General features: G+C 52.6%; 1 long non-coding RNA gene across 1 annotated transcript; it reads right to left on the bottom strand.

Annotated features, from left to right (window-relative positions):
- On the bottom strand, nucleotides 1–7,300 carry LOC119099688 (uncharacterized). Its single transcript, XR_005094403.1, has 2 exons — nucleotides 7,141–7,300; nucleotides 1–798 (listed from the first exon to the last, which is right to left on the bottom strand). It is a non-coding gene; the product is annotated as an uncharacterized LOC119099688 (long non-coding RNA).
- Between the last annotated feature and the right edge of the window lie 1,735 nt (nucleotides 7,301–9,035).

Here is a 9,035-nt window from a genome sequence, read left to right on the forward strand (position 1 = left end):
CCGGGGATTTCGGTTTTATTTGTAACATGTGATTTCATAAATACACTTCCACTCGGACTCTCAGTGACAATACAGAACCGGGTTTGGCAAACAAAAATATGAGCCTGCGTCGGCGGGGTCGCGCAGGGTTCGCCGCTCGGGCGGCCCCGGCCCGGGCGGCCCGCGCCCCCTAGCACACCCACCGAGCACGGTCCGGGAGCGCGGGCCCGCCGGGAGGCAGGTGACGGGCTAGCCAGGCCCTCGAACGAGCGCTCGGGCGGCCGCGAGACCGACCGGCGGAGCGCGGGTACGAGGTCGTGACGTCTGAGGAGCGAGGGGTAGAGCAGGCAGAGACGCTGCGGGGGCGAGTGTGGGAGCCTGCTGGAGGTGTGGTGGGACCGCGGGGGCTGAGATGAAGCGGAGGAGACATGACGCCATGCGAAGCAGCCTAATTTCCGCGGGCGACAGCGTGCAGCGACTCGACGCCGGCGGCTGCCTGGCACCTCACGTGTGCGGTGACGGACAGAACACAGTCACCGGCGACCTACAGTCGCCCTGCTATGGCGCACACGCCGACCAATGTTCGCTGCCCGGGCGTACTCATGACCGGCCGGGCCTCGCCCCGGTCAGGCCGGGGGTGGTCAGCCCTGCCGGTGGCAGCGGCCGTGCTGGCGGTGTCACGTGACAGTCAACCGGCGGCAGTCAGCGCCCCGAGGTCGGCCGCCCGGCCTGAGGTCACCGCCACCTTCCCGGAGGTGTTGCCGCCGGACGAAGTGGGAGGTGGCGCCGACAAACGTACCACTGATCGGGTTGCACGCACTGCGGACAGATGGCGCGGCGTTAATGGAGTGTGGCGGCCGGGGAACCGACGAGAAAGATGCTGTTCGGTAGTCTCATTGTGCAATTTAGCCTAAACGATCAGCATTGGTAGGTCTACTGTAAAATTGAGCCTATTTAGCGAGCCAAATGCGTAAATACGGGCCCTGCGTCACGTGACCTTCCTTTGTGCCCGAAGTATGACCTTCAATGACGACTTGTGATCGTGTGTTTACGCTGATTTGTTTCGGAGTCTTCCCCTCCAGACAAGCTGTAGGTCCGTTGGGAGGGTTCGGTCCCAGCGGACCCCACACCGTACACTGATGCCTGCATGTAATCGCTGAAAGGCACGCCGTCGCCGCTTCCGTGACCTCTTGACAGCAGGCTTGCTCAGCCGGTGGGTGATAGTGGTGTTGGCATGGGTGCCTAGGGCCATCTGGACCTTGTTTTGCCAGTGGACATACCTTATATACTAAATAAACGGTCATGTGCATAATCTGATGCCTCTGCACGCTTGTAAGCGCGCTACCAGCCCCCATCATTGACACTGACTACTTAAACTATCGCGCACTTCATATGCTCACTATAACCTACTTCTCATAAATACTGGAAACCACTACCTCCCACTCCATCTAATCTGGTTTCGGTCACTACCTGTATAGTATGCTCTCGTTTTCTCAACCTTCCTTCACATTTCAGAGCAAGGGTTGCCGTAACTGGGCATTGCGTGATAATGTGGGCGTCAACGTGCGGTTCTTAGAGCTGCGGTGGCTGGGGGCAGCAATGCTCCTGGGCGCCTGCAGTGATCATGGCGGTTAGGCGGCAGGAAAATGAATCAAACTGACATCTGTGAATTTTCAAGAATCGGATTGCGTTTGCCATGATGTCAGTACCCACATGCATTAGATGTGACAATACTTTGTGGGAAGGAGGAATGAAAGGCAAACTTGAACCCACATCACGCGTTGGCGAAGTGTGTCAGACCGACGGGAACAGCGGGGCGCGAGTCGCAGCAATGGCGTCAGCATAATGAGCAGTGAGTCGTGAACAAAACATCACGCTTGCTCGCGGCGGTATGGCACTGGTTTCGGATTCCCCTGCCTGATTACAACCACCGCTCGCGTCTCCTGTTACCAGGAATAGGCGGCATTGGGGTGCAATACCGGGTTGCAGTTACTTTTGAAAGCTCAAGCATGCATTTATCATTCATGCGTTCTATCAAGATGACATTGCATAACGAGTGGAAGCTATAAAAGCCTTTAAAATGCAGTCTGAATTGTATTTTACATTTATTACAGAGGCTCATCACATGTACTTTTTGCTAATTGACCTTGATAGCATTGGTCAAGTACACAGTTATGATGACTGATCTGACTGAGTCATGCTGAACCCAACAACACTGATAAAAAACACTGGATAAACAACACAGAGTCGTAGGGCGTAGTTTTTAATTCCGATTTCTGGTGTCTCAAGCACCAAAGCGCGCAAAATCCAACTACGAAGTGTGAGCGTCCTGGATACCGCACAATGATACTTGTTTTCTCCTATTTAGTTCTGACTTCGTAGTCCCGCTCTTACTCTCCTGTTTATCTAATCGTCGATCTCCATGCGCAGCGAGTGACAGACACAATGGGGTCGGGCCACAACAGCTGAACGTGTTCGCATCGAAATTAAACACAAGTCAGATCTACACCTACTACACCTGCGGACGTAGTAGGATCGGGCCACAACAGCCAAATGTGTTTGCATCCCACCCGCAGACGCAGTAGGATCGGGCCACAACAGATAAACGTGTTGGCATCCCACCTGCAGACGTAGAAGGATCGGGCCACAACAGCTAAACGTGTTTGCATCCCACCTGCAGACGCAGTAGGATCGGGCCACAACAGCTGAACGTGTTCGCATCCCACCCGCAGACGCAGTAGGGTCGGGCCACAACAGTTAACGTGTTCGCATCCCACCTGCAGATGCAGTAGGATCGGGACACAACAGCTATGGGTGTTCGCATCCCACCTGCAGACGTAGTAGCATCGGGCCACAACAGCTAAACGTGTTCGCATCCCACCCGCAGACGCAGTAGGATCGGGCCACAACGGCCAAACGTGTTCGCACCCCACTTGACGCGCTGCCTATCTCCGACAGCGACTAACTTCACCACCGGGCGGCCGGGTCATGATATTGCATGGCTCGCTAAATTACCCACTCGCTCTTGACAGCAGGCTGGCGACACAAATTTCTCCGTAGTTCGGACTCCTCGAGTGACGGGGGTCAGCGTTCACGCAAAAAGGTAAGCTTAACGACGTCTCTGGTCCCAACAGGGCCCAGAAAACGATTCATCTACTTTTTTTTCTTCAGTCCGGCACATTTTCACAACCTTTTCCTCGCTCAAAGACGCGTCACAAACTGGTCCGCAGTTGCAGTTGGCTATTCACGCAGTACCAACGGCGGCTCTAAATTTCGCAGCAAACTTAGGAAACCTTTACATGGCCAAGGCACGACACTCTGAAACTGAGAACTCCTCTCAAGCAGAGGCTATCCAGAGGCGCCCCCACCAAATGAGGACAGAATGGGTGCCTAAAGACCACTCGTGATGACGCGTTTATATAATCCATACCGGATCGTGCATCACCTCATATCGTATGCAGTATCACATCATATCAACTCAGGTATCATAGCTCTTTCAATGTTTTCATGCAACCATGATTTCTTTGGACTAAAGGATGCTCACGAGCAGGATTGTAATTATGATTGCAATCCACCACTCCGAACAGGGTTCGTGACAGGAGTTAAATCCTGTTTGTAGCGAAGGGTTGCCCGCTGAGGTACGATCCACTTAAATATAATTTAGCCTGTCTTTACATGAAGCTAAGAAATACTTCAAGGGGTTAACAATCCACCCCAAAGACCAGAAACAAAAGCTGATCAGTCTGGTATTGGGTTAATTGCATGGGCAGCCCGCATACCAATCCACTAGCTGTGCCCACTGAGAGTGCGCTGAGGACAACAAACAAAGGTTAGTTCCTTCCAGCTTTCCGTGTTCGGCGGCACTTCATCGGCATTTGGATCTTCAGATCTTCTAATATAAAACCAACAGACCCCTATATACAGGCGACGCGGTGTCCAGATTGACAAAGCCGATCGGCTCCTTCGATTCCTGTGGCTTGCCACAAAAGCCAACAGCGCTATGGAGCTCGTTATTGCCACGGTGCCGCTCTTTAGTTCCCCACTCGGCAGGCTTTGTGCTCAGGACAGCGGACGTACGATTCGGCCTCATTCGCTACCGACACGAAGGGTTCGAAAAAAATATCGCCTGACACTGCTGCAGCGACTCAAACGTATCGCCCTTCAGCAGGTATTGGACCGTTGAACGCTGTTGCTGACAGGTGGGAATGGATGCAGCGGACTGGAGAGTTTTTAGGACCTTCATATATCTTGCGGATATTGCAATCTTGGCGGTACAAAGAAAACAGTATGCGCGGAAATTTCCTCTGGCAACCGGATTTCTACTCGTCGTGCAGCGTGATAAAAATTAATAGCTAAAGACGACTGAGTATGACTACCACTTTTACTTCGGTCGGTGTGGCAATGCAGTTGGATCAGTTGGAAAGCTTTGCTATAGACGGACAAAGACGAACAGTATTTTTCCAATTTCATTGCAATACTTAGCCACGGGTTCCGCCGCGGGATATCAGAGGAAGGGGATCATGCTACCTGGCTTAGTGCAATGTAGCATTGACCCTATGGGTGCTGAATGCATGGAACGCACCGCAAATCGCACACCTCCCAACTTCCGACACGCCGGAGCCCGCCAGTCAGTCAGTCCCAGACCAAGATGTTCCTCGGCCCGACCACTGGATCGCCAGCCCGGTGACCCGACGTCCCGGGGCTACGCCGGTCAGCCCGACTCTCGGCGACCTCTGCGACCTTTGTCGACCCGCACCGGCCCGTCGACCGGCCAGGGATCGTGTGATGGAAGAGGCCTGGCCTGGCGCCGCGGCGCCGCCGCTGACGGACAGAAGCAATCGCGCCGAGATGGTCGGCCTACGTCGCGACCGCTCGGATGATGGTCGGCCTACGCCGCGACCGCCCAGCTGACAGTTGTCTCGCCGCCGGGCATGGGTCAGACCCCTGCTGAACTCAGGCTCGCGTCAGCGTTTGAGATTTGGATGCATTTTTGGGACTGACTTTCGGAAGTCGAACAATGCATTACGTAAATTTGCAGGTAAATGAGATCTGGACACTTCAATTTGAAAAATGAGCTCGCATTGTCAGACGAAAACATGACGGATTCCGCCCCGGACTTAGACTCGAGGCCAAGCCAAAAGAACAAGACTCGGCCTCAGACCAAAATGGATAAAGTTCCAACTCAGACTAAAAGACACTTGAACAGAATGCTGCGTTCACATAACATCGAATCTGACGTCACTAACTTATCTTTTGTCACAGCTCCCAAGGCTCAAATCTGGGACCTTGGGTTATCACCCCGGAACTTAGTTATTTACCTGGTGCAAACATCATGAAATAATGGGTTCAAAAACCAAGCCTTGAAAGCTCGTGATGTTCAAGGTATGCGTGTCCGATATACCACCGGCGAAACCAACGATCACAACATGGGTAAGTTCATTGTTTACATGTTTCACTGATGGTGCTCATTGCTCACGCTTAGATGTAGCACAAATCCTTCAATCAGAGCTTTGGAGGACGACCATCCAACGTTGGATAGACGGACAACTGAACGCGTTTGCCAACTTATCGGAACTAAGAATATTTCAACTACCGAGCAGAACTTGAGCTTATGACATGATGACTGGCGCACCCCGTGCCTCTTGGGCACGTGAGGACACGTGGACAACAGGACATGTGACGTCAGCAGTCTGTAATCTCATCACTGGTGGGCCAGTTAAATTCAGCGGCGGCAATGCGGTCATTGGATGCCGCAGGCTTGGCTAAATGGTCAGTGGCATACCAATTACGATCCAGTGGTCGCACCGCCATCACGCTGCCTGGGACACCTCGAGAACAAAAAAAGTAATGATATCATCAAACATTGATGGGTTGGCTGATAGCTTTGATTTGGGGCGGACATAGTTACCTGCCCCAAATCCAGCATGCATTTGAAAATAAAGAATTGATAAGCTTGTTCGGTTCAACGCATTTCATCGGTAATTCATGCCGTTCATTGACACTTTTTCAATGTGAAAGGAGAACAGTACTTATCAGCGAGAAAATGTTTGTACATGAGAAGTGATGTAGTGTTTCACATTTGTCTGAAGTTTTGAACTGAAATAGCCATCCTGAAGACCTTTCGGCGCTGTTCACAATCCTGCCCATCTTAAGACCTAAGCCTCTCTAGTTTCAAAGCTACATGCCCGCGAAAAATGGGGAAAGGTATACCGGAGAGAGTACTGCAGTCACCTTGGCATTCATGACATAATAATAACGGCATTCAAATTCTGCCATTCCATAAGCCGTGTGGCGATCAAGGCAAATAAAGATATAACTGTCGATGCGTTCATATCTGGCGACCATGAGCGCCATTTCCTGATTTATTGACCGTCAATTAGCGCTCAATCAGTGTCGCGCAAGGTATGATGACGTAACCAAACCATGACGCATTGTGAAATATATCTACTTAAACAGAGAACTGTGTTTTTCTGAAGCAGACTTTTCGACATAAAAAGCATACCAAGAGTTATAAGTAAGCTTATTTCATCACATCTGATGCTTGCTTTAATATCTTCCAATATGAAGCATTTCCTTTAATTGTAAAGATTCTTATAAAGGAACGAAGCATGAGGCGTAATGGCCAGGTGGTTGCCGTCACGATTCCCATGTGAGGGGGGGAGGGGGGTATGAATCCCGGTTGCACCATGGTCCCTGAAAATTCATGTGACCTCTGCAGTGGCTTGCACTCCACAAAACGGTTTGCGACGTGTGTCGCGTTCACATTTTAAATGGGACGTATTAGACGGAATAGCATAAATATATATATTACAACATAAGCTGCGACTGACTCAAATGACTAATAAGCAGCAAATGGCAGCTAAGTTAATTCTAATAACTACCATAGCATACAGCATTCTTGCCTGTACATCGTCTACACCTCGTCATTAATTATTACGTTTTCATGGGTTACGAAGGGTGGGAGAGCAAAATATAATCTGTAACTGTTAAAAGATAGTCAAACGCACTAGTTGGCACTGCAAGGCCGCTTCTGAAAGAAGCAGGCCAACTTACTCCGAAGACATACCAAAACTTTTCAGTGTCATAATTTATGGAAGAAACGCAGGGCATGGAAAACAAACAAACAAAATCAAACACGATCAACTTGGTTAGTGTAGATACCTCAAGCAGAGGCGCATACACGTTCATTTAGATGTGGGAGGCGCCTCCTGGCGTGCCAGGCGCGCTGGAACAAGACAACACGTGAGCCCTTGGTACCAGCGCAGCCCGAGTACACTCGCAGAACAAATCTGCTCGGCAAGCAAATGTGCAGAACATGCTAAGATACACTGACACAAAAAGTAGCAGCAGGGCGAGCGTTGCAGTGCATTCCTTCAGATCCGCAACTACGGCTGAGGAATAGTGGTGCGACGTTCATAGATAGCAAGTAGCGGCACATCAGAAGATGCAAACCTGGCGTACACCATTGGAGAAGCGGGGCCAGCTGTGGTCAGGCGGCGTCAGCAGAGTAACGGCTGCTGGTGTTCACAGTGCAACGGGGAAAACAGAGCGTATGCCGGAGAAGAGAACCAGCAGCGCAGACCCAGGAGAGCGGCTACAAACGCGGCAGCAGCGAGGGATAGAGCGGCAGCGCCAACAAGAGAACGGTGGGACATGCTACGTGATATAACAGAGCAGAAGACAGGCAGACGGAAGACAGGGTGCCGCTCAGAACGTGGCGCGCATTAAAAAGCAGACGGCCGTTCGAAGCAGCCGGTAACGCGACTCAAACCTGGCCAACAGCAGAGGGCAGGCATGCCGCGGACCAACAGAAGCAGCTGTAGCGGCGCTGGCAACGTGACCACGGTGCTCCTACACATACCCTTGGTTATGCTACTTATTTCTTCCATATAATGGTCAGCGGAATAGCCCTGCAAGCGCAGCCTGGACCGCTTGGCGCCGTCCGGACTGAAAGTGCAGAGGACGGCAAACACCTGACGTCACATGGCGGCGGGGAGCGTCATGTCCCAGCGACACGCAACCGAGACGAGCACGCGCACGCTTCTGCTTAGCGCCGAGCGATGCAGCTCGATAATGCAAAAACCGGCCTCAAAGAGGCGGCCACAGACGGTGACTACATGACCGACTCTATGGGACGAAAAGGTGGCTATTCTCAGGCTAGATGATCAGTTCCTGTGGGTGAAGAAGCCAACACGATACGCCAACTAACTATAGGCCCACACTCCAGCAGACGAATCTGAGATTCGCCTCCGCGGAAGCGAGGCCAGGTCGCAGAAGGAACGCCTGAAAATACAAGCAGCGGATGCCCACACGATTAACACCCAGGCGTTCGCTGCGAAAGCGGTATACTCTGTCAATCGCTCGCGAACTATGAAAGCGTGCATGCTTGTCTGTCGTATGGTGGTCCAACATACAAACGTTGGCTTCGCGGTCATGACCGTTCGCGCCGCGGCTGGTTCTCGATCCATACTCATCTACCTCTCCTACCCTCTGCCCTCTACTTCAGCGACCGTCGCCGTCCAGAAAGTCTCTTTCGACCCGCGCCGCAGTCGTCTCGAAGTCACCCACGGCGCCCTTCACGTCTTCTGCCAGTTTATCCACGTCTTCTACCAGCTGAACAACGTCTTGCGCCACGGTGTTCACGTCCTGCGCAACGCGCTGTGTATCTTCGGACACAGTTTTCAGACCACGCGTCGCGTCCGCGGCCGCCCTGGCAGCACGCGCAGCCACGTCGTCCGCGGTGCCTTTGATGTCGTCGCCAGGCCGCGCGAGCCGTCCGTGGCCTCTGCGACCCCGCTGCCGGTCGTCTGACCCCGGCTTGTCTCGGTGAGGCCCCCTGACCGTGCGGGCAGCGACCCGGAGGCCGGCAGTTGAATGGAAAAGTCACTGGACATGTCCGAGGTCTGGTTTCGGAGTCGGAGTTCACGCGTGGGGGAGACCACGACCTCACTGACCTCACTGACCTCCCAATCTTACTGTAGGCATCGCAAACGACCAGCACCATCTGCTCTCTTGGCGCACATGTGGGGCGATCAATCAGAAAACGCTCGCACTAG

This window comes from Pollicipes pollicipes, unplaced genomic scaffold (genome assembly GCF_011947565.3).
Source record: "Pollicipes pollicipes isolate AB1234 unplaced genomic scaffold, Ppol_2.1 Scaffold_4881;HRSCAF=5763_pilon_pilon_pilon, whole genome shotgun sequence".
Taxonomy (NCBI): Eukaryota; Metazoa; Arthropoda; class Thecostraca; order Pollicipedomorpha; family Pollicipedidae; genus Pollicipes; species Pollicipes pollicipes.